The sequence below is a fragment of the Lynx canadensis genome, chromosome A1 (assembly GCF_007474595.2).
Source record: "Lynx canadensis isolate LIC74 chromosome A1, mLynCan4.pri.v2, whole genome shotgun sequence".
Lineage (NCBI taxonomy): Eukaryota > Metazoa > Chordata > Mammalia > Carnivora > Felidae > Lynx > Lynx canadensis.
The window spans coordinates 129,956,995-129,982,884 of record NC_044303.2 but is presented as its reverse complement, the minus strand read 5'-3'; the positions used below and the strand labels follow the sequence as shown (position 1 = coordinate 129,982,884).

Genomic DNA, 25,890 nt, shown 5'->3' with positions numbered 1-25,890 from the left:
ATGAAGACTGCAGTATTCAGTGAGTGCATACTAAACCTTGGGCATGTACTGAGTACTTCATGGACATTATCTTCATTGTTTTTCCCAACAACTCTATGAAACAGGTACTACCCTCATTCTCATATCACCAAAAAAGACATCATGGCTGAGAGAATCTAAATAAGTTGCCCAAAGTCACAAGGAAGTGGTAGAGATTGGGGTCTGAACTCCGGGTCTGTGCAATTCCCCAAACCCAGGCACTGAGACCTTATGCTGCACACAGGACATATCCACTACTTTCCAGTCTTGCCTTGGTCATTTTCCTTCACAGTTCCAGCGGCAGGGTCTGGAGTTTCCCTCGTTAGTTATGCAAACAGCAAAGCTGGTTACACAATAAAGGAAAGAAGGGCAATTCTGGCACTAATTTTAGGGCAAACCACAGATGTCTTTGATGTTTTCATTGTACATGAGAACAGAGCCAGTGATCTGACAGCTGCTGGCAGCCCTGATCAAATATGCAGAATATTAAGGCAGCTTTATCTCAGCCCCTAATTACAGCTGGCACAGAGGAAATTTATTTTGCAAGGGAGGAGATGTCAAATGGTATAAATGCAATATATAACCAACTATGATTGCTTCATTCTACTTTCTCAGGGCTGCCCAATTGCAAAGCATTTTCTACAAAACATTTATTAAATGACATTCCTCTCAACCTGTGTAATCCAAACTTTGTTTTAGACGTTACTGAGCAGCTCAGTTGTTTTAGATATTATTGAACAGCTCGATTGCTTTATTGTCTCATACTTAAATTTGTTTTCCTCTAGATATAAACTATATCCGGCACTTAATTCCAAAACCAAATGTAATTATAACCTTCTTGTCTAGTCCAGGTTTTTACACCCACATGACCAATGTCATAGGAGCATAACTTAATGTCTTTTTATTTATTTATTTATTTATTTTATTTTTTTTTTCAATGTTTATTTATTTTGGGACAGAGAGAGACAGAGCATGAACGGGGGAGGGGCAGAGTGAGAGGGAGACACAGAATCGGAAACAGGCTCCAGACTCCGAGCCATCAGCCCGGAGCCTGACGCGGGGCTCGAACTCACGGACCGCGAGATCGTGACCTGGCTGAAGTCGGACGCTTAACCGACTGCGCCACCCAGGCGCCCCACTTAATGTCTTTTTATCATCAGAACTTGTTTCATATTTGTAAGGTCAGAAAATGGCCTCATAATGCGGATATAGAGCAAAGAACAAACAGTTGGCTACTTCAGCTACCCCTGATCATAGCTGGATGAAGCTCTGCTTCCCACGTTTGGCCAAAGGCACTGCAAGCCACGTGGGGTTCAAACAAATGCACGCTGCCCAGATGCCCTTGTTGCCCAGCGATGGCAGAGCTCTCCAGCTGTTTGCTCCTTCAGGGTCTGCCTCAGCTAGAGAGACCACCTCCCGAAGCCGTGCCCTTCCAGGGACAGCGCGTATCCAGGGACTGAGTGGGACAGGATAGAAAGGCGCAGGCATTTCCGCCTGCTGTGAGACTTCCTCCCTCTGTTCCACCTTCCTTCCTTTCCTTCTTGTCAGGGTGGATCTCTCATGAACATCTCACACTCAATTCCTTCTCGGCATCCCGTGGCATCTGCGACACCATATAAAGTCAGTCACTTTAAAACAGTACTGCTTTTTGAGAGGAATGATCTTTTACCCATCATCTTGAGATTAGAATATATGTGGAGTTAAAGTCCACAGATTACGTCGGTATGAAATTGCCACACTAAAGTTTATCAATTAATTATATACCAGAAAGTTAGTTTTTTCTCTGCACACTGAAATGCATTGCTAAAGCAAGAAGCACTTTTCCCTGTTTAAAAAGCCTTTCTTGATTCCAATGTATCTGACACTCTAAAATTCCATCTCTCCTTGAGCCCTTTTCCTTATTGCATTTCAAAGAAAAAATATACTGTTTTTCTTTCTACCTTTTTGGCTACTCCTGTATTATCCGTGTGTATTGCCCTTGGCGGTGGACCCCAAGATTCTATCCTTGGCCTTTATTCTTCCACATTTCCTCACTTTTCCTAGGTGACCCCATTACATGTACCCATATCTGCTCATATGCTGGCCAGGTCCAGTTTTGGAGCTTACAGTTCACACTGTGCTCTGAGCTGTGGAGTCATAGAGTTTTTCAAACAAGAACATTCCCAAATGGAATGTTTTATCTCCACACCCTTCTCCCAAAAACCCCAAAATGAAAATAACCAACAGTGGTAGTCTGTTTATCCTCCAGTAGTCCTGTATTCACAAATAGTACCGCTACTCATCTTAGTCTGAAATTGGAGAGACAACCTAGATAACTTCTTCCTCTCACTAATTCCCCATATCCAAGCAGCTCCAAGACCTTAGATTCCCACTCCTGAACAGACTGATTAATCTCATCTCTTTCCACTGTCTCTATCTCTTCTTCCATGGGTGACTTAAAGTCTCTAGTGTCATTCTATAACCCTTCTTCTTAAACTCATCTTTTTTTTTTCCCCTCTACCATCTGATCATGCTATATTACTGTTTAAAATCTTCCCATGGCTCCCAGGTTAGCATACTAGGCCCCTAATGATGCGGACCTTGTCTATGCTGTCTCGTTGTCAGTCATTATTCAAGGTCTACCATGAGCCCTGGGCATAAAGGCATTAGGCAGAGCGATGTGCCTTAGCAAGACATGGTTCCCTCTACCCTCTGTATGAATACCCTTTCTGTTCCCCTTCATCCCCTCTTCAATAAGCTCTTCATCATCCTTCAACACTCAGCTTCTGGGGTGCCTGGGTGGCTCAGTTGGTTAAGCGTCTGACTTTGGGTCAGGTCATGATCTCACACTCTGTGGGTCTGAGCCCCACATCGGACTGTGCTGACAACGCAGAGCCTGGAGCCTGCTTCAGATTCTGTGTCTCCCTCTCTCTCTGCCCCTCCCTCACTTGTGATCTCTCTCTCTCTCTCCCAAAAATAGACATTAAAAAAAGAAAGAAAGAAAGAAAGATGGAAAGAAAGAAAGAAAGAAAGAAAGAAAGAAAGAAAGAAAGAAAGAAAACAACAATGCAGCTCCCACTGAGATTGTCTTTGAAAAAAATCTTCCCAGAATCCACTTCTCTGGCACCTGAGCACATACCTATCAAGACATTTATTGTAACGTGAAGGAACTTGTTCCCTCAAAGGGGTCAACAAAACTCCTGAGAACAGGGGTTCTACCTTACAGGACCTTATATCAGGATGTATAGCATAGTGCCTATTGCAAAGTGGGCTTCATAATGTGTTTGTGAGATGAATGGAAATGAATTTGTACAAAAATGTAATTATTTGCCAATAATATAGAATCATAACGGTTTATTTCTAAAATGCACATACAGGGGCGCCTGGGTGGCGCAGTCGGTTAAGCGTCCGACTTCAGCCAGGTCACGATCTCGCGGTCCGGGAGTTCGAGCCCCGCGTCGGGCTCTGGGCTGACGGCTCAGAGCCTGGAGCCTGTTTCCGACTCTGTGTCTCCCTCTCTCTCTGCCCCTCCCCCGTTCATGCTCTGTCTCTCTCTGTCCCAAAAATAAATAAACGTTGAAAAAAAATTAAAAAAAAAATAAATAAAATGCACATACAAATGCTGGCATTTTGCCATGTAGATCCTTTGCACATTTTAGAAAAGATTTTTATCGTTATATAGCACACATACACAGATTAACATTTACATTGGCTTTTACTTTAAAAATTATAACGAAATTATTTATATAATTTTATAATAGTGTTTATTATATATACAGATTTTATACACTATAAAATTACTTCCATATAATATACAAAATAATATTTCTAATATAAATTATTTTATATATTTGTTTTATATTTTAATATAAACTTCTATAGCTATAGAGCATGTGCTGTCAAAATATTTGTGTCTAGATTATACAATTTTATAATTGTACCATATATTACATAAAAATTGTATTATTTTATATTACACCTAAAATTATTTTAATATAATTTTAAAAGGAAAAACCATGTAGATGTTGCTAATGAAGACTTTTGAGGAGGTGTAGTGTTTTTCATGGAGTAGCTGACACCGGTTTCTGCCTCTTCAAACTGTCAACATATGGGTAAATAACAATCTGCTGACTTTGAAAAATTAGTTATAATCTATTTCACATAATGCATGCAAAGCACAGCAGGCAATGGCCCATAATTGAAGGATTAGTGTGGGGCCTTAGGGTGGTGTTTAAAATTCACAGACTGACAGAATGTTACACCCCATATGGACCCAGAATATTCTCATCAGGGACTTTCCGGTGCTCCCTTTCCTCCTGCAGACTACTATGTGTACTGTGTACTAGGAGAGAGAGAGAGAGAGAGAGAGAGAGAGAGAGAGAGACAGACTCTACTGACCATCACAGCAGCAAGAGATCTTCCCCGGTGATAGAGCGAGCAGGAGGCTCAAAGTACCTTGGAAGAATCTGGACTGGGCCTGAAATGGATTAGATGTGTAAAGCCACTTAGGTCAGTTCTAATTTTTCTGCAACCGAAGGCACACTGCAGCTTTTCTTGTCTCAGGCCTGCACCGTGCATCGTGCTGAAATTGCTCTGTGCACACTGCTCCTTTCAGATCTTAATGGCTTGCCAGCGGGGAAGAAGAGGCTGCCCATGTGACTGGCATCTCTGATATCTCTTCCCTGACTTTGCTGCTGTCTTTCCTCCCTCCTGTCTGCCTGGATCCGTACCATTTCCCTTCAACTTCCGCACCTGCTTTTTATTTTCAGTTGTGGCTTTCCTCTCCTGTTCTTGGGGCCGTAGGATACTCTCTGAATCTCCCCCAGCTCTCACTGGTCTAAACCTAACCAGGGGCGCCTGGGTGGCGCAGTCGGTTAAGCGTCCGACTTCAGCCAGGTCACGATCTCGCGGTCCGTGAGTTCGAGCCCCGCGTTGGGCTCTGGGCTGATGGCTCGGAGCCTGGAGCCTGTTTCTGATTCTGTGTCTCCCTCTCTCTCTGCCCCTCCCCCGTTCATGCTCTGTCTCTCTCTGTCGCAAAAATAAATAAACGTTGAAAATAAAAAAATAAAGTGTTTAAACCTAACCAGCACGGGCTGGCTGGCAAGTAGGAGAAAAGCAACTCTTGCACTAGTCTATGTGGTACTCTCTGCTTCCAGACAGGGGTGCAGTGTTTTTATGAACTGTCTCATTTGCATGAAATGCCTGAACAAAGCGGTGATTTGGCAAGCCTGGAGTCACACACTGGGGCTCATAGCAACTTGCGTCTACTGGCAGCATGAGGGTTAGAAACACTTCCTCGCCAAGTGGTTTTGAATCAGCTACAAGTGGGGGAAGCTGTGAGTCTGGATTCCCTGTGCTGAGGGGGGACAAGCCTTTTGATATTTGTGAAGTGTCAAATCCTTTGTTTAGAGAGCAACATACACACACATACACACAGTGGGGGGAAAAAAGGGTTTCTTGATTACTTATTAGGCTTTATGCTATTATTAGTAGAATGTCTGAATTTCCAAGTAAAGCTTATTAGTCACCTCTCAGATATCTTTGCAAAATGAAGCTAAACCATGGTTTAAAAAATTAAAAATAGCACATATCTGCAGTGATTTACAGCTGAACCAGGAATGAATGTAGTGTTTTTTAAAAGGAATAATTGACCAAAATTTAAATTAATCTGTTTTCCCTAAAAACCTGGAATAATAGAAAGACACGGTATGAGTTACACTGGGTGTGCATCAGGGTGGAGGTGGGTCTACACTGGGAATGAGATTTCCTGGAGGAAATCTACAAAACGGGCCAAGCACGCATGGATTGCGTGACTTCATTTAGCTGGAGGAACACTGAGCGTCATGCTGATCTCAGCTGCCGTCCCCTAGGAGAAATGGTCTCCCTTTTCTTGGCACAGCTATGGCACTGAAAGTCTCTTTCACCCTTTGACACTTAGGTTACACTATCCTAAATATTACCTCTTTCAGAAATGTTTTATCTTTTCATTAGAACAGTTATCTTTTTATGCGTCTGACTTAACTAGGATGCGCATCCATTCCAGGCTGCCTGAGGCATTTCTGCTTTATGCCTGTTGCCAGAGGAGAATGATTAATATTGCTCCTTTTCCCTTTCAAAAGTGTCCTGTTTTGGATGATCCCTTATAAAGGTACCCTAGTCTCATCCCAACTAAACTGAAAGCTCCTGTATCAGTCAAGGTCCTAGCAAGAAATAGCACACTCTGCTGGGATTTTGGAGAGATCTTAATGAAAGGATTATTTACCAAAGCGTGGGCAGGGCAGGACAATCAACAAAGGAAGCAGAGATCCCGCCTGGAAGGACAAAGGGAGAAAATGATGTTATGGGAGCCCAGGGGGGAAGTAGGGCCTTGAGGGGTGACTCTAGAGAGGCCAGTCCTGGAAGGACTCAAACAATCAGACTGGTTAAGGAAGGGAAGCAATTCCTACAACTCTGTCCTGCCACCACTGGTCTCCTGAGTGTGAGACCAGTCAGGAAAGTGGTTCTATTGGCTGAACTCAAATGGGAGCCAGAAGGCAAAGGAGCCCTAGCGAGAAAGTTGGAAGGTGTTAGCTTCCCTTGGAGAAAGGCAGAGAAGACAGAAAATGGAGGGGGTCAGGAAGTAGGGAGTTGGTGGGGGTGGCAAACAGAGAATACAGCTCCTAAAATGGCATCTCTTTGCTTCAAGTCCGTTAAAAAATATCTGTGGATACATGCGTGTAAAATGTTGCAGAAAAGGCCATGATCACCAAGACTTGGCAACTACTTCAGAGAATATGCTGTATGAGCTGGGGGACCAAGAAATAAACATGAACTGAACTACAGGACTGCAGGTATGTAAAGGTTATATACAACAATATAAAAAAGGTGTTTAACTGAGGGTTGCTGGAGGATGTGTTGGGTGAGGGACATTAAGGAGGGCACTTGTTGGGATGAGCACTGGGTGTTATATGGAAGTGATGAATCACTAAATTCTACTCCTGAAATCAAAAAATTAAAAAAAAATAAAGTATTTAGCAGTATATGGGGGTTGTCAGATTAATGATACACACCCTAGATGTTTAAGTGGTTCAAAGGATAAAAGATCACAATGAGCTGGAAAAAAATGAAAAAGGACTTATCCTTTTTCACTGGAGTGTTTCCAGTGGCACTGAAACAAAAGCGAACTTGACATTGGCAAAAAGGAGAGGCAAGCCTTCTTTGGGTGAGCAGTGGCACGAATAAGAGCACAAGCGTCAATGTGAAACACATCATCCCCTGGTAGGTGAGCCAGAGACCCTTCTGAGATTTAAAAAAAACTTTTTTTTTTTTTACATTTTGTTGTTTTTGAGAGACAGAGAGAGACAGAGCACAAGTGGATGAGGGGCAGAGAAAGAATGAGACACAGAATCTGAAGCAGGCTCCGGGCTCGGAGCTGTCAGCACAGAGCCTGACGTGGGGCTCGAACTCACAAACCGTGAGATTATGACATCATGACCTGAGCCGAAGTCGGACGTTCAACCGACTGAGCCCCGCAGGTAGCCCTGACCCTTCTGAGATTTTAAAATATTCCCAAACTGTCCCAGGCAATTAGCTATGGAAGTGTCGGAAGGGAGTTAATTTGTAAGAGGCATGACTTGCAAGTGGTCATTTATTCACTCCTTCAACAAACATTTACTGAAGGCTTGGGATGTGTAAGGCATTCCTGTGGATCCACTGGTGGTAAGTAAGACGTGATCCCTTCTCTTGAAGAAAGGAAGTGGAAAAGGCAGCCAAGGAAGCAAGCCACTATTTTGGTGATTGTAGAGGCGAGCAGATGATATGTGAGTACATAGGAGATCATCTAAATGAGACTCAGGCAGAGGAAGGGGCGGCTTAAGGAAGACTCCCTAGAGGCGGTAACAGAATCTGAGCTATGTGGAGTGCGCAGAAGTTTAACAATTGTGTATTCATTTACTCATGTCCATCCTGCTGCATTTCTAAAGAAAGAAATAAGATGGCTAGCTTAAGAAATACACAAAACAGAGCCCAGAAATAAACTCACATTTATATGGTCAATTACTCTACAACAAAGGACGCAGAATATGCAATGGGGAAAAACAGGGCTAGGAAATCTGGACAGCTACATGCAAAAGAATGAAACTGGACCATTTTTTTTTTTATATCACCACACATATAAATAAACTCAAAATGAATTAAAGACCTAAATGTATGACTTGAAACCATAAAACTCCTAGAAGAAAGCATAGGCAGTAATCTCTTTGACACAGGCCGTAGCAGCATTTTTCTAGATATGTCCCCTCAGGCAAGGGAAACTAATGCAGAAATAAACTACCGGGATTACGCGCGCACACACACACACACACACACACACACACAACTTCTGTATAGTAACAGAACTCATCAATAAAACAAAAAGGCAACCTACTCAATGGGAGAAGATTTGCAAATGACACGAGGGTTAATATCCAAAATACACAAAGATTTTATACAACTGAACACCAAAAACCCCCAAATAATCTGATCAAAAATGGCCAGAGGTCCTGAGTAAACATTTCTCCAAAGAAGATGGCCAAGAGACATATGGAAAGATGCTCAACACCAGTCATCAGGGAAATGCAAATCAAAACCATAAATGAGATATTACCTTATACTGGTCAGATTGGCTAGACTCAAAAATGATAATAAATAACAAGTGTTGGTTAGGATGTAGAGAAAAAGGAACCCTTGGGCACTGTCGGTGGAAATGTAAATTGGTGCAGCCACTATAGAAAAACGTATGGAGCTTCCTCAAAAAATTAAAAATAGAAATACCATACAATCCAGTAATTCCCCAAATACTAGGTATTTGCCCCAAGAAAATAAAAGCACTAATTTGAAAATTTATTTGCACCCCTATGTTTATAGCAGCATTATTTACAATAGACAAGATAAGGAAGCAGCCCAAGTGTCCAATGATAGATGAATGGATAAAGAAGATGTGCTGTGGGGCACCTGGGTAGCTCAGTTGGGTGTCCGACTTTGGCTCAGGTCATGATCTCACAGCTCGTGGGTTCAAGCCCCGTGTCGGGCTCTGTGCTGACAGCTCAGAGCCTGGAGCCTGCTTCGGATTCTGTGTTTCCCTCTCTCTCTCTACCCCTCCTCCACTCATGCTCTGTCTCTCTCTGTCTCAAAAATAAATAAACATTAAAAAAAAAAAAAGCTTCCGACACTTGTTAAAAAAAAAAAAGATTCCACACATATAGTGAAATAAGTCAGACAAAGACAAATACTGTATGATTTCCCTCATATGTGGAATCTAAAAAACAAAACAAACACACAAAGAAATAATCCAAGAAATAGATTCCTAAAAACACAGAACAAACTGGTGATTGCCAGAGGGAACGTGGGTGGGAGAGATGAAATAAACAAAGGGGATTTTTTTTCCCATTTATAAAATATATAAGTCACTGGGCTGAAACCTACAACACAGGGAATGTAGTCAGTAATATTGTAGGGGCACCTGGGTGGCTCAGTTGGTTAAGCATCTGACTGGTTCAGGTCATATCCCATGGTTTGTGAATTTAAGCCCCGTGTCAGGTTCTCTGCTGTCAGTGTGGAGCCTGTTTCGGATCCTCGGTCTCCATCTCTCTCTGCCCTTTGCTCATGCTCTGTCTCTCTCTCAAAAATAAATAAACATTAAAAAAATATTGTAATAACGTATGGTGACAGGTGATGACCACATATACAGTGATGTAAAATATGGAATTTGCTCACATATACAGTGAGTAAAATATGGAATTGTTGAATCACTATATAGCAGACCTGCAACTAATATAACACTGTATATTAATTATACTTCAATTAAAGACAACATTGAAATAAAAAAGAAAACAACTTCCTTAACTTTAGGTTTGTCTAAAACGAACCTATGACAAACAATATATTAATATACATACATGGAAAGCTTTTCTCCGGGAAGCAGAACCCAGCCTTAACCACTTCCATGCAACACTATAGTTGAGATATCATATGGAAAAGAAAGCAGCAAAAAGAAATAGGAGGTATGAAGATCAACTCTGAAGCAATGCAACGGTCATTATATGTGGAGAATATTATTGTATACACAGAAAATCCACCATAATCCAAAAGCAATTACAACTAATAAGCACATTAAGGCACAGTTACCCGACAGAGAATCAAGATAAAAATCAGCTTGGATACTCTGAGCAAGGAACAAGGAGAAAATAAAATTGAATGACAAATGCCAGACTAGGAAACAAGTATTCACAACAGAAAATAACCAACAAAGGATTTGTTTATAGAATTACAAAAAGATTCTTCATCCTTAAAGAAGCCTGGCACACCCACTCTGCCACCTCAGGAACCCAGGGCTGAGCCACAGTGTCTCCCTTGCCCGGGCCCAGGTCAGTGGGGTCCAGTGGCTACAGGCTGAGGGCAGCCGATGGCTGCTGTATGCTGTGACTGGGCTGGTGTGGGCCCAGACCCAGGCTCACTGGGCACGTGGAGCTTGGCACCAGGTTGGCCCAGGTCGGCGTATAGGGGGCCAGCCAAGGGGCCCCATGGCTCATACTAGAAATTAAAAAAAACCTCTTCAGATCAATATAAGAAAACACAAAGACCCAACAGAAAAGTGAGCACAGAATGTAAAGGGGAAAACAGTGAGGAGGCTGATAAGCATTCCCTGTGAACAAATTCACCTTAGGCAGGCAATTGTAAGCTCAGGTGACAGGATCTCTGCAGGGTGGTGGGAGGGAGGGATTCCAGGAGGCAGAACCACAAGGGCTGTACCACTATCCCAGGCTGTGAGAAAGATCCGGGGACCAGGAATACTGGGCAGCTCTGGAGGTCCCACCTCAGCCCCTGCCCTCACTCCCAAACCAATACAGACAGCCCCATGCGACCGACAGCATGCCAGAGAGGACCCTGATGGGACAGAAAAACAAAAGAAAAAAAGAAACACCCAAAGCTGAATATAAAGAAAATTAGGTAGAACCTGGAGGGAACTTATCCGCCCTTCATTTATATGGTCATATTTGATTTCAGAGCAGCCTCACAAGGTTGCCGTTTTATCCTCATTCATTGATGAGGAAGCCGAGTCTTTGTGGTTAAAACACCTGGCCCAAAGCACACAGTCTTCACAGGTCGGTTTGAATCCAGAGCCTGTCATTTCCGGTACAAGAGATGCGCTTGTGGCCGGCAAGTGCTTCACAGGGTAGGAAAGGATAGTTGTGCACTTTGAAAGACTGAAGAGTGACATACTGAACGGGACTGGAAAAGGTGGTCTAAGCAAGAGCACACGTATTCTAAGGAAGAGAGCTGTGTGAGGGCATGGCGTGTTGGAAGGATAGCCATCAACTCATTATAACAGGGAGTGCTAAGAGGAGCCAGGATAGGGGTGCCTGGGGGGCTCAGTCGGTTAAGTATCCAACTCTCTATTTTGGCTCAGGTTATGATCTCACAGTTTGTGGGTTCAAAGCCCACGTCAGCCTCTGCATTGACAGCGTGGGTGGGGCCTGCTTGGGATTCTCTCGCTCTCTCTCGCTCTCTCGCTCTCTCTCTCTCTCTCTCTCTCCCTCCCCCATGCTCTGTCTCCTCTCTCTTTCTCAAAAATAAAGAAATAAAGAAATAAATAATAAATAACTTTAAAAAAAGAAAAAGAGGAGCCATGAGATGTGAGTCTGGAGAGGTAAGTGAGGGCCAAATTTTAAGGGCTTTCTATATCCCTTCACCTGAAGGAGGTGGAAGCCATGGAGAGAGTAAGCAGGGAGTGACATGACCAGATGAGAATCTGAAAAAGCACAGCAATGTGGAAAGTCTGGGTCAGGACAAGAATGGAGGCAGGGAGACTTGCTGCCGTTACAGGGCAGGTGGGTGGGTGGTAGGAATGGGAAAGGAAAGGATTAGAATTGGGAGCAATTATGGAGAAAGCATCGAACAAAAGGGCTTACCAAGATTTGGGAGGAAAGGAGATAAATTCTTACTTGAGCAGCTAGGGGTGATGGCACTCATGAGAAAGGGATCCTGAGAAAGGGATCCTTCTCACTCATAAGAAGAGCTAGTTTGGAGTCTGAGGGGTGATGAGTTCAGATAATGATTGCCAAGGGCAGCTAATAAAGAAACTGAGCTTACCTCTTATGCTTTCCTGTTCTGTCTAGTTGATTACTTCATTGTAGCCTTATGAAAAATATGGTGGCCTCAGAGAAAATATTCCTTGTCAATAAAAGTTAAAAGTATTTAGATATTTTGATAGGGTTTACCAGTTTTACTGCAAAGTTAATATAGATGCAGAAGATTTAGAAAATACAGACAAGCAAAAAAAATTGTTACCCAAATACAATCTTAAAATGACGTGTAATACTTTGCTGTATGTACCTACAGCTTTTCCCCCTAGTATGTATGTGTATATATGTACACATATTTGTAAGACCATATTTTCCAAGAAGCTTGAGTAATATTCTCATGACCATATCTTGCACATTTTTCAATCATATTAATAATTCTATAAGATCATTTTGGAGACTGCATGGCATTACATTTATGAATGTGCTGTATTTTATTGAACTGTGTTCCTGCTGTGGACATTTGGGCTATGTCTAATTTTTTATTACTATAAATGTAGCATTAAAGTAGTTTGAATTTAAATTTACTAATTAACCTTTGGTTTTTTCATAGCCCAATTTAGATCATGAAATCAAGTTTGGGCACGCTGTGTTTTTATAAAATGGTTGTACAAAGAACAGTTGTTTTAAAAGTGCTCTGAGGGGCGCCTGGGTGGCGCAGTCGGTTAAGCGTCCGACTTCAGCCAGGTCACGATCTCGCGGTCCGTGAGTTCGAGCCCCGCGTCGGGCTCTGGGCTGATGGCTCAGAGCCTGGAGCCTGTTTCCGATTCTGTGTCTCCCTCTCTCTCTGCCCCTCCCCCGTTCATGCTCTGCCTCTCTCTGTCCCAAAAATAAATAAACGTTGAAAAAAAAATTAAAAAAAAAATAAATAAAAGTGCTCTGAAAGAATGGCTAAAATCAAAAACACAGGAAACAAGTGTTGGCAAGGATGTGAAGAAAAACAACCCTCACGCACTGATGGTGGGAATACAAACTGATGCAGCCACTGTGGAGAACAGTATGGAGGTTCCTCAAAAATCTAAAACTAGAACTACCTTATGATCCAGCAATTGCACTACTAGGTATTTACCCAAAGGATATAAAAACACTAATTCTAAAGGATACATGCACCCCTATGTTTGTTGTAGCATTATTTACAATAACCAAATTATGGAAGCATCCCCAAGTGTCCATGGACACATGAATGGATAAAGAGGATGTGGTATATATATATACACACACACACACACACACACACACACACACAATGGAATGTTATCCAGCCATAAAACACATAAAATCTTGCCATTTGCAACAACATGGATAGATCTAGAAACTATAATGCAAAGTGAAGTGTCAGAGAAATACAAATACTATGATTTCACTCATATATGGAATTTAAGAAAAAACAATGGAGGACAGAGAGAGAGAGAGAGAGACCAAGAAACAGACTCTTAACTACAGACTACAAACTAATGGTTCCCAGAGGGGAGGTGGGTGGGGGGATGGGGTAAATAGGTGATGAGGATTAAAAAGCACACTTATCATGATGAGCACTGAGCAATGCATAGAATTTTTGAATCACTATATTATACACTTGAAAGTAATAGAACACTGTATGTTAACTGTACTAGAATTAATATAAAAAAACTTTTAAAAAGTACTCTGAAAGAAATACATACTGTCCTCTAATTCTCAGGTATGAAAACAAATGGACATAAATGCATATTGGAGAAAAATTAATTATACAGAAAATTGGTATGGTTATTAGAAAGGAAGTAGGATGAAAACTATTTTTGAGTTGAGTCACCCTCTATTTTGGGGGAGGACAGAGATCACATTTCCTAATGGGATTACTTTGATTTAATGACTTTATCAATGTCTCCCCAAGGAGCATAAAAATGTGATCGACTCTCCAAAATGATCTAGGAATTGATCAGCCATGTGAATAATCGCAACCTAATTAAGTCCAACTTCCTTTTGATTGTATACAATGAATCCAGTACATACATTTAAAAAATGTTTTGCTCAACTTAGAAGTAACGCTTGGGGCTAGAATACATATTTTAGACCCCCCTTTTTTTGACTGACCATTGCCTCTTCCTCAGAACTCTTAACAAATATACTCTGTGCTAGGTGCCCCTGTCAGAACTCCAGTACTCAAATAGCTGAAATTCTTCTTCCCTAGCGAAGATGCTATGGAGTATTGGGAAGAGATATTTCTGGCTTGTCTGGACAAGGCTAGATTCTTGATACTAGCACATAAGGGATATAGCAGGCCAGGGATAAAGGCGTGGTCTCTGTCCAGACAATAGAATGCATGGATTCCCCCAAAGTGTTTGGAAAATCACCCAGAGTTGTGAACTCCAAAAAATCTTGGCTGCAGGTAGATATATCTCAAGAGTCCCAACCCCTTTCCTGTTGCAAATATTTTCTATTCTAAAATAAAACAAACAGATAACATAACCTAATCCCATACATAATTTTAAAAGATGGTGATGTTAATTTAACATAAAGGTGAACTTAAGAAAGTTATTTATAATAAAGAAATAAGCATTTTAGCCAGATTCTTGCACGTACACATGGAATAATCATAACTGTGACAACTAGAAATGCAGACTGACACTGGAATGTGTTAATGAGTCAAATACCACATGTGGCATCACCATTGGTGATGTGATTTTCCAAAATGGTACGAAGTGCTGGGTGAAGTTATTAAGTAACACACACCCTATCTTCCCTGCATTTATATAGTAATGGCATTCCTAGAAAATATGGTGCATTTAAAGCTATTAAAAAAGACTGTGTTTTATGTATAAAAAATAAAATTAGTCTGATGTCATTGTACACATGGTTCTCAGACATAGGAGTGACATTCAAAGCTTGTCTCTGATAGGAGAAAGCTCTTGGTTTGCCTGACTGATGCACGTATCATTGGATTTCTCTAATCCTAAAGTCCTGGGCAGTTGAGCAAACCAAAACAGCCACAAAATTCCAAAATGTTCTCTTAGGGCAATATATTTCTTGTTGCTCCCCCAACCATTGCTTTAACATATTCTGACTCTTTTTGACCTAGAAGGATTTGCCTCTGGGGTGGACAGAACAAGGTAAACCTGAATTACATCATGATGTTTTCAAATTGTGGTAAAATATACATATAATAAAATCTATAATTTTAACCAAATCTGAGCGTACAGTTCAGTGGTATTAAATACATTCACATTGCTGTGCAGCCATTACTAGCAATCATCTCCATAACATTTTGATCTTTTCCTCCCAATACTTTTTTAAAAGAAATCATGTAGTATGTTTTATTTCTGGTTTTCTTAGGTCTTTCCAATGGCATCTACCTTGGGCATCAGTCTGTCTCTTGACTCTGATCTGGCCAGATTTGTGACTCAGCTTTCTGTCAAGTTGGCCAAGTGTTGACCTCTGCTTATGCTGACCACCCTTCTACCCCTTGTCACGTGGTATCTACCCATTTTCCTATTCCCACAGGCCTTCACCCTCCGGAGCTCGGCAGCTGTGATAAAGGCTGAGTAACCCTGTAACTCCTCATAAATCTGTATTCCAGAATATTCACCTCTCCCTTGGTACATCATTTTACATTGGTTTAGTAATTTTAGTCCTCATATTCAGCCTTCCATTCCTGCTTTATTTGTCTACACCTGCCTCTCTGCAATCTTATGCTATTAGGCTGCATAGTTGTTAGAAGAGGCAACTGGGAGGGGTATAAAAGGCATAAGACTTAAAATCAAAGATATGAGTATAATTTCAGTTCTGCCCTGTACTAGCTAGTTGACCAAGTATGAGAGCCCTCACCACTCTGAGGCTTGATTTCCTCATCTGAAAACCAGAGGGCTGGTCACTAGATAAACTCCAGCTTTAAAAACATAAGCTTATAGGGGTGCCTGGATGGCTCAGTCGGTTGAGCATCCGACTTCGGCTCAGGTCATGATCTCGCGGTTCATGAGTTCAAGCCCCACATTGGGCTCTGCGCTGACAGCTCAGAGGCTGCAGCCCGCTTTGGATTCTGTCTCCCTCTCTCTCTCTGCCCCTCCCCTGCTCACGCTCTGTCTCTCACTGTCTCAAAAATAAATAAACATTCAAAAAAAAATACATAAGCTTATAAAATAATTTCTTATAAAAGATAGTATCTACCTACTTCATAGGACATTCATGTCAGATGTAAGTGAAATCATAAAGGTATAAATTACTAAGTAGCTCTAACTGTAATAAAAGATGCTTCATACATGCCTTTTTTTTTCATACATGCCTTTTTAATGATAAAATAGACAATGAAACATAAAATTAATTGGGATTCTAAAAACATAAGGTTGGATAACACCACCTACAAACTCAGGCATGATTTGCTTTATTTAGTAGGGATCTGATTCTCAATAAATATTTGTGAAAAGAATGTGCTCTAGAAAAGGCATACAAAAATCTCAATTTTCAGGTATTTAGGAGACCATTAATTCAGATATTTAGCAGGAAGCTAAGCTTGAAAACCCACAAGGAAGGCCTGGAGTGTCAGCACACACATGACGTTGATTGGTGCCTGGTGGTGGGAGAGCACAGCTTATCTCGATTAGCCTTGAAGATATTATCCTAAAGTTGGCCCGAGAGTGATATTTTTCTATGAAAGGAGAGGCTACCCCCCAAAGCAGCTGTGATAGGAGAGCTGAAGTATAATATATTACTGGACGTCCTGTTCCCATTTACAGAGCCCTTCAAGTGTTTGAGGCTGCTTGATTAACTCGTGGCTGTGCTGAGCAACATCAGAGCTGGAGGCAAAAGGAATATACGCCATATACTGTATGTAACTGTATACATTGTTTTATGCATTTTAAAAACTGGTTAATGTCTTTAATGAAAATATCACCAATGAGTTGGCTTCCATTAAAGCCAGGAAATGAAAATTATCATTAATTCTATTTTTGGTATAAATAAAATATGAACTTAAAATACTGAAAATTTTTAAAATGTCTACTGTTCAACTTTTCAATATTTCTTAACTAATCTTCTGAAAAAAACTTGTATGTGTACAAGGTGTACTTACATAGTTCTTACTGTAGTTTAACATTAAAACATACACAAAAACATGCATTCTGGGGGGCACATTTTTCCTTTTGCTCTGGGCTCCAAAATGGCTTGGCATAATAGCACTGTCAGCTCTTGTTTTTATTGAAAATTTTGTTATTCTGTTCAACATAGATGTTTTGTATTAATTTAGATTCTTCAAAATATTGTGTTACTCAGTGTGGAGTTTCCTCAAAAAATTAAAAATAGATCTACCCTATGACCCAGCAATAGCACTGCTAGGAATTTGCCCAAGGGATACAGGAATACTGATGCATAGGGGCACTTGTACCCCAATGTTTATAGCAGCACTTTCAACAATAGCCAAATGATGGAAAGAGCCCAAGTGTCCATCAACTGATGAATGGATAAAGAAGTTGTGGTTTATATATACAATGGAATACTACTTGGCAATGAGAAAGAATGAAATCCTGCCATTTGCAGCAATGTGGGTAGAAGCAGAAGGTATTATGCTGAGTGAAATAAGTTAGAGAAAGACAGATATCATATGGCTTCACTCATATGGGGATCTTGAGAAACTTAACACAAGACCGTGGGGGGAAGGGATGGGGGAAATACGTAGTTAACAGAGAGGGAGGGAGGCGAACTCTAAGAGACTCTTAAGTACAGAGACCAAACTGAGGGTTGATAGGGGGTGGGGGAGAGGGGAACATGGGTGATGGGCATTGAGGAGGGCAATTGTTAGGATGAGCACTTGGTGTTGTATGGAAGCCAATTTGACAATAAATTATATTAAAAAAATTAAAAAATAAAAAATAAAAATAAAATATTGTGCTATAATATTATTTATCTTCATTACTGATATTTTGTGTTCCCTTAAATTTTGGGCCTGAGGTGAGTTCTTCAGTTGTTTCCCCCAGTCCTGGCCTTGGTCCCAACCTTCAATCCCACATATCTCACTATATAGTAGATATAATACGAGAACTATGGGAGAGATAGGTGTGCTCACTATGCTGGAGAAGACATTTAAAACCACAATTCCCTGCCCCCTCCCACCCCCATCCAAGTTAGTCAGGGAAGCAACATGTCATAGATGGGGGAAAACATGAGCTTTAAGGGTTAGACAGATTTGGAATCGAATCCTGGCTTGCTTCCTTTACCAGTCAGTGCAATTACTTAAACCAGTGTGAGCCGGTTTTCTAATCTTTAAAAGGAACAATTTTTTTAGCGAGAGTTAAATGAAATAACTTACATGAAGCATCTAGACTTGACAAATGTTAACTTGTCCCCTTCTCCATCTCAAGGATAGTTAATTGACTCACCCCTTTTGAGTTACCCAAAGACATGCTCCCCAAAACGCCAGCGTCTGGATTTGCACCCAGGTGTGGTGAGTGAAACTCCTGCGGTGTTCTCACCAAATCATGTTCATTAATTCTAGCTGCTGCAAGCCTGCCTCTTTCTAGGGATGCATTTCCTATTTAAACGGCCCAGCCGGTTAAGCATCTTACTTCGGCTCAGGTCATGATCTTGCAGTTTGTTAGTTCGGTCCCGTATCGGGCTCTGTGCAGACAGCTCAGAGTCTGGAACCTGCTTGGGATTCTGTGTCTCCTCCTCTCTCTGCCCCTCCCATGCTCATGCTCTGTCTCTCTCTGTCTCTCAATAATAAATAACAGTTAAAAAAATAAAAATATATTCACACATGCAGCAAAAACTAAAATATCAAAATATTAGTGATTAATGATGGAATTATAGGTGATGTTTAATTTTTAAAAATTCTTTTTTTAATGTTTATTTTTTTATTTTTGAGAGAGAGAGAGAGAGAGAGAGAGAGAATGGGAGAAGGGCAGAGAGAGAGGGAGCCAGAGAATCCTAAGCAGGCTCCATGCTGTCAGCACAAAGCCCGACATGGGACTTGAACTCACAAACTGTGAGATCATGACCTGAGTGGAAATCAAGAGTCAGATGCTCAACCCCCTGAGTCACCCTGGTGCCCCTAATTTTTAAAAATTCTTAGACAGATTTTCTATTGATAAAAAAAATTTAAACATGATTTTTATGGCAGCCTTTAAGTGACATCCAAAGTAGACCAGCCCAGTTTTGCCACCATATGCAGAGAGCCGGTGAGAGAGTAGGAGCTGTTTTGCAGAGAATAGGGGTTGCAGAGTCACAGAAAGGGCTAGCAGCCTTTGAGTCTTGGTTTTGGGTCCTTCCTCAGACTTAGTAACATGGCTATCCTTTTTGTGGGTTCGTGATTCAATCCTTTCTTGGATTCCATGAACTAATCACCTGTTTTTGTTTTCCTAATCGAGTTAGATTTCTGGGACTAATGAGAGAGTAACTAATGAAGAATCTTGCATACCTAAATAGCCCAGGAACGTGATGACTTTTAAGAGAGATGCTATCCGACTTCTTCGGGTGTTTTCTGCCTGAAAGTCAAGGTTTTCCATTTCTAACACTATGAAATAATGATGTACTGAATTCCCTCACATTGAATAGGAAAAAATTTACTTGCAGAAAATATGACTGTATTTGTATGAGTGCAGGCAGGTCTCATACATCTGAACTTTTTACTTATTTGCTGTTTGTTTCATTTATGTTATCTTCTAACTTTCAATCATAGCTGCCAAAACCTAAAAAAAAAATAAAAATAAAACTATGGAAGAAATAAATTTTTCTTTGGTGATCACACCCTCACCAGGTGTCAGGCATTGAGCTAGGTGCTAGGTCATAAGTGTGAAGAAGTCTAAATCCCATTCTTCAAGGAATTTGTAATCTAGTGGGAGAAGAAAGAAATTAACAGGCAACTGAAATATAGTGGCTTAAGTATTCTGCCATGTAAAACTGTGGGTCACTTAAGCAGTGTAGACGGAAAAGAGGTTTCCCCAGAAGAGGTGACATATAAACTGAGACCTGAAGATACACAGATCTAGCAGCTATACAGATGTGTGCCTAGGGAGTGGAGGGAGCAGGCCTTCTAGACTGAGGCGAAAACACGTCAGAAAGCCCTAGAAAGAAGAGAGACTGGAATTTCATATAGCCCAGAATGTCTAGATTACAGATTACAAGGATCACATTAGAGTAATAAATAGGGGCTAGTTCAAGAAGTGCCTTTTATGCCACAGAGAAGCATTTGGCTTTAGACTAAGGGCAATGAGGAAGAGGTTTTGAGCAGGAGGGTAAGAAAAATCAGATTTGAGATTTTAAAAACGCTTAAAAGTCCACTTAGGAAGCCTGTGATGTAATGCAGGTTTAAAATGATAGTGGCCTCCTTGCCCAAGATGGTGGCCAAACAGATGGAGAGGAATGGATGAGGTCAAGAGAAATTGAGGGTGAAATTGGGAGACCTGGGTCATGAATTGGAGGTGAGGAAGAGAGAGTCAAAGATGGTATTCAGGGGTCTGGTTTAGGTGCTTTGCTGGATGGAGGTGCTGCTCACTGATGGATGATGGAGTCCTTGCTGAGTGAAAATGGCCTGTAGAACAACAGGGCAAATGTCCATCAGGAGGCTGGTTATCTGGAAGTGGTGCTCCGTGGGAAGATATGGTGGTTGGAGAGTTGGCTGAATATAGTTAATAATTGAAACTGCGGGTAAGATTACTCAGGGGGAATGGATATTACCAAAGGAGAATATGTTGTGTAAGAAAGTCACAGGGTTCCTGGTGGCTCAGTCCAGCAGGCATCCAACTCTTGATTTTGGCTCAGGTCATGATCTCAAAGTTTGTGGGATCGACCCCTGTGTGGGGCTTTGCGCTGACAGTGCGGAGCCTGCTTGGGATTCTCTCTCTCCCTCTCTCTCTCTGCCCCTCCCTCTCTCTCTCTCAAAATAAATAAAGAAACTTAAAAAAAAAAAGAAAGAAAATCACAGGAGTGAGGACGGACCTCTGGGAAACCTCAATAATAAAAGACGCCATTTTTCATAGCCCTTCCAAGTGAGCAGCTGGTCTCTGGATCTCCGCACTAAGACACAGGCGTAGCTGCTGGATTGTCACACATCTTGTGAATGAAGCACGTATCACAACAAAAATGGGAAATCTGCAATGAGAAAGAAAAAACAATTTCTGAGTGTGCCGTCACCCTAAATTCTGACCCTGCACCTATTTGTTTTCTTGTGCTCATCTTGGTTCCTCCACAGAGCTCATAATCAATGCTGAGTCATTCCTGGAGCACTGGGGGTCCCCAGGATTCATCTTTGGCTTTTGTTTCCACGAAAAGGTGAGAGTTACTGTCATGCTTGAGGCAAACACATGCCGAGTTTGAGGGGCCACAGACATTTTAGCTTCAGGAAGAGCCTTATGGACCTCCTCCCCCAATCAAGAGCTCAGAGTGTATGAGATTGATTTCAGGAGGAATATTAATATTTGAGATTCCTGCTAGCAGTCTGAAAAGTTTTCATATTTCAGGCCCCTTCAGTCTGTTATTTCTTGGGTTGTTTTGAAAAACAGAGCTCAAACTTATTTTTGAGAAAGGGCAGAATTAAAATTCAGCAGATTGTTCATGCTGTGTAAATAAACCCCTCTCCAGAAAGGGAAGTAATCCTTTTCCTCGGGGAGTATAGAACTACTTAGAATTACTTATTGCTGTCCTCACATGCAAAGCTCAGGCTTTGTGGCACCTTGGCTTTCTTGCAGAAGGAAGTCAGTAGCTGTTACCTTAATGTATGTCATATAAGTTCATTTCAAAAAGATTTTTCTTAATGTTTATTTATCTTTCAGAGAGAGAGAGAGAGAGAGACAGAGACAGAGAGACAGAGCATGAGTAGGGGAAGGGCAGAGAAAGAGGGAGACACAGAATCCAAAGCAGGCTCCAGGCTCTGAGCTGTCAGCACAGAGCCCGACATGGAGCTTGAATTCATGAACCGTGAGATCGTGACCTGAACTGAAGTTAGACACTTAACCTACTGGGCCACCCAGGTGCCCCAATATATGTTCATTTTTTACTACTACATTTGAGTGTTTTGGGATTTGTAAATAAGTGTTTCTTGACGTATGGTCTCTCTAAAGCAAATGCAAAAAATGCCATGATCTTGATGGATCACATGGTCCACGAGGGAACAGGGTATGTGGTTAGACTACTAAAGACAGCAAGTACTATAGCAAATATTGTCATTCAATAATCAACCAACAACAAATGAAGTTTCTTGTTATTTTGTGTCCCTTCCCTCCTTGTTTCTTATAGTCCAAGGATTCCAAATTCTCGTCTATATTATCATGTGAGGGCCTAAGTTGGTCAAGAATAGCATTTTTTAATACACTTTTCTTCTGAACAACATGGTATCCTCCTGTTTTGTTCTGATCTGTTAATATGATACTACTTTATATAGGAAAAATAGGAAAACACCCTGCCTTCTATTTTTTGACATTTGTCAGATTTTAGTGGGATGCTTTCAACAAAGAGCTGATGTAACTCAGTTAGTTTTGACCTTCCTGAACATGTGGGAATGTCATCCTCAAGGCCAGCAGACTCTGGCCACAATGTACTCTTGGAAACTGAATCATCACATGCTCTCAGTGACAATAATTATTCTCATGGGAATAATGCAATAATTAAAGATTGCATTGCCTGGTCAGGGATATTTGGCTAACTACCCGACAATATTATTAAAGAAAAGATATGACAGTGTAGGTTTCCAAACAAATTTGAAAAAATATTAATATTTTTCTCTAGCTTCTATAAAATGGGCCTATTGTATTGTTACTTTGCTTACACTGGGGACCCTAATTATATATAAAATGTACTCATAGAACATGAAAATGTAACTCCAATGTGGTGTAAATTTGCTCTAAAACTAATATACTGGTGATAATACACATTAAACATTTAACTAACAACAATTTTCCTTTTTTTTTTTTTTTTTCAGAATAGAAGAGCTTTTTGGTGGCATTTTGGAAGGCTCAGATTTCTTTAAAACATCTGTCTAGGGAAATTTGAACTAATTTCTCTTTTATTTCCTTTTCGTAAAAATTTCCATTAGTAAGCAAATGCATTCAAAACCATTCCCTTGATCTTATAACTGTATTTTATAAAAATACCCTCAAGTTTTTCCTTTTGTCCTATAGGCTGAAAGTGCTGCAGTGGAGTGTCTGAATGGCACACAGGAGCGAAGGCAGCTGGGACATTAAGGCTGATCAAGTTTGGCGAGGGGCCGCTAGGCTGCCCTTCGAGTGGTGCAGTAGACACACGGGGTGGGGGTTTGGCTTCATCCTTTTTGTTTCTGACCCTGTTTTCAAGGACATATTATAAAAAGTGAAGACTTCTTGAATTTATTAAAAACTATAATGGAAATTAAAGAATGATTTTAAAATGCTAATTTTATTATCAAAATCACAGTATGGCACTTTTCTCTCCAAAAACCAGGCCATTCCAGCAAAGCAACTCATCCACCCCAAATTCAGTCACACCACATCCTTACATTTCCGCCAGCACCTTGTGGTCATATCAGTTCAAAGTCATGCTGAGAACATAAACATCTGTCCTAAGTATGGGTAGGGACCCATTGAGTTTATCTGATATAACCTTCCTGAGGCTGTCTTCTTCCACAGACATTTAGTCAAGTCACAAGAGAATTTAATTTTGTCTCTTTCCTTATCTCTTCTCTGACTGACCTATATATTTTGGAGAGAAATTTGACATATATCATGACTATAATATATTGAGCACTTACTATATGGCAGGCGTGGTGCTAAGTATATTATATGTGTAGCTGCACTTAATCCCCATACAAGTGAGGAAACTGTAGGCTCACCAAAATTCAGCAACTTGCCCAAGATCAGTCAACTAGTAAGTGATGAGGCTGAGATTCGAACTCAAGTCTATTTCACTGAGAGTCTATGCTAATAACTTCTGTGCAAAATGATCTTCCTACTTGGCCCATGTTCTTGTCTGGGTACCTTAATATTTTCATGAGGCACCTCTGGCTGCTGAGATGTCTCTCCCTCCTCTGGCAACTCATGCTTGGGACCTTGCCTATTCTTCTGCACATTCAAACTTATCCTCACCATTCAGCAAATTTTATTGAATACTTCTTTGTGCAAGAAAGGCACTCTCAAACCACAGCTCTCCCAGGGGAAACCAAAGCCTCCTTAGAGACAATGTTCTAATCTGGACTGCTATGGAAGAAACTTAAAAAGCCCTTGTTCCCCCTACCCCTCCCCCCCAACTCTATTCTTGGATGGGTTTGGGTCTCTAGTTGATTCAGAAATTCTTCATCCTCATTTAGACTCTCTAAGGGAGTGGCTCATTCCAGCAGAGCCCAACCTCATTCTGCCCATAGCAGGCTTCCCTCCGGGCCCCACATCCCCCCACAAAGCTTGTAGCAAGACTGGACAGCTGTGGGGCCCACTGTGTGTAAGGGCATGCATAGATGTCCCCAGACAGGATGTGTTCTCATCCTCTGAAAAACCCAATGGCTGCTTCCTTGCTTTGGCCACATTCTTTAGCTAAATAAACCTTCTGGGTACAACCAAGACATTCTGTGTCCTGAAATTGGGAGTGGTTTTGAAAAGTGACCTCAACTATTAGATTCCAAAGCTCTATGCTTCCATGCCCACTTCCAGTTATATGTAGCAAAGAAGTCTTCCCCTCTATTTTTCCCTCCATCTATGTGCAAACACATTGTATCCTATTTGTATTCGACATGGCTCAAATTTCAAGTACTATTCGTTAGGGATATTGATCCCTAAATACATGTAGATTCTTCTGTCTACATATTCAGATATTGAGCGCACAGTTTCTTCTATTATTAATGTCTTGCATTAGTGTAGTATACTTGTTATAATTGATGAACCAATATTGATACATTATTATTAAACAGAATCCTTAGTTTACATTAGGGTTCAGACTTAGTGTACTGTTCTGTGGGTTCTGACACGTCTATGACGTCAAGTACCCACCATTACAATATCACACAGAATAGTTTGACTGCCCTAAAAGTACTCTGTTCTCCACTTATTCATCCCTGACCTCCTGGCAACCACTGATCTTTTTCCTGTCTCTATACTTTTACCTTTTCTATAACATCATATAATTGGCCAAATTGACTTTGATCTTCACAACAACCCTGTGGCTACGTAATGTTTATTACTTCGTGACAGAGGAGATACATTCAGCGAGGTGAAGTGATGTATTTGAGGTCCCACAAACTGAGGGTGCCAAAGCCGGGACCAGAACCAGCCAACAGCAGGGACAGTGGCTGATCTCAGAAAGGGGCTAATTGCCGAGGACACAGACTGTGAGCCCCCAGGGGGCCTCTTAGCTCAGGCATTTTATTTTCTAATGGTAGGCAGAAGGAAGAAGATTGCACATCTTCAAAGGAAACTGGATGTCTGATATTTGTTAGATGAGACTCCGAGGTGACTTCAGAGATAATGGGTCCAGTGCCCTGTAATTAAGAAGGAAGGCCGGTCCCTGCAGTCTGACTCAGAAGCCTCACTGAGTCATCCTGTTTGTCCTCTCTGCTGCTATTTATGGGCTTCCCAGTTGCTGATATTTGTTGGTTAAATGCTCACACAACCAGTCTCGCCTAAAGCAGTGTCTCTTATGGGGTGTTGAGAATAAATAGGGTGACAGGTGTTGTGAGAAAGCCATTTTTAAGAATCTTTAGTAACGGATTCCTTTTTTAAAGCTCTCTATGCTTAAAATACAACTATTCCAAAAGAAAACGAAGACTGGGACCCTTTTTGCAGAGAGCTGCAGAATGCTAAGACTTTGTGGGGGTGCTGGCTCTGGCAGAGGGGCAGGTCAGCATTATTGAAGCTGTTGATGTGGACAGCTCAGG

The 25,890-nt window shown here is 41.2% G+C and overlaps 1 long non-coding RNA gene across 4 annotated transcripts in view; it reads left to right on the top strand.

Moving 5' to 3' along the window:
• LOC116738078 overlaps positions 1 to 23,407 on the top strand; it is a 44,623-nt gene extending 21,216 nt beyond the window's left edge. For 2 of the 4 annotated variants that reach the window (XR_004343654.1, XR_004343653.1), the window contains exons 2-3: positions 21,038 to 21,329; positions 22,975 to 23,407. This is a non-coding gene — a long non-coding RNA (uncharacterized LOC116738078). Of the gene's footprint in view, positions 1 to 6,533; positions 6,828 to 21,037; positions 21,330 to 22,974 lie in introns of those variants that run through there. The other 2 variants (XR_004343652.1, XR_004343650.1) reach the window with 2 other exon arrangements.
• Positions 23,408 to 25,890: the final 2,483 nt, after the last annotated feature.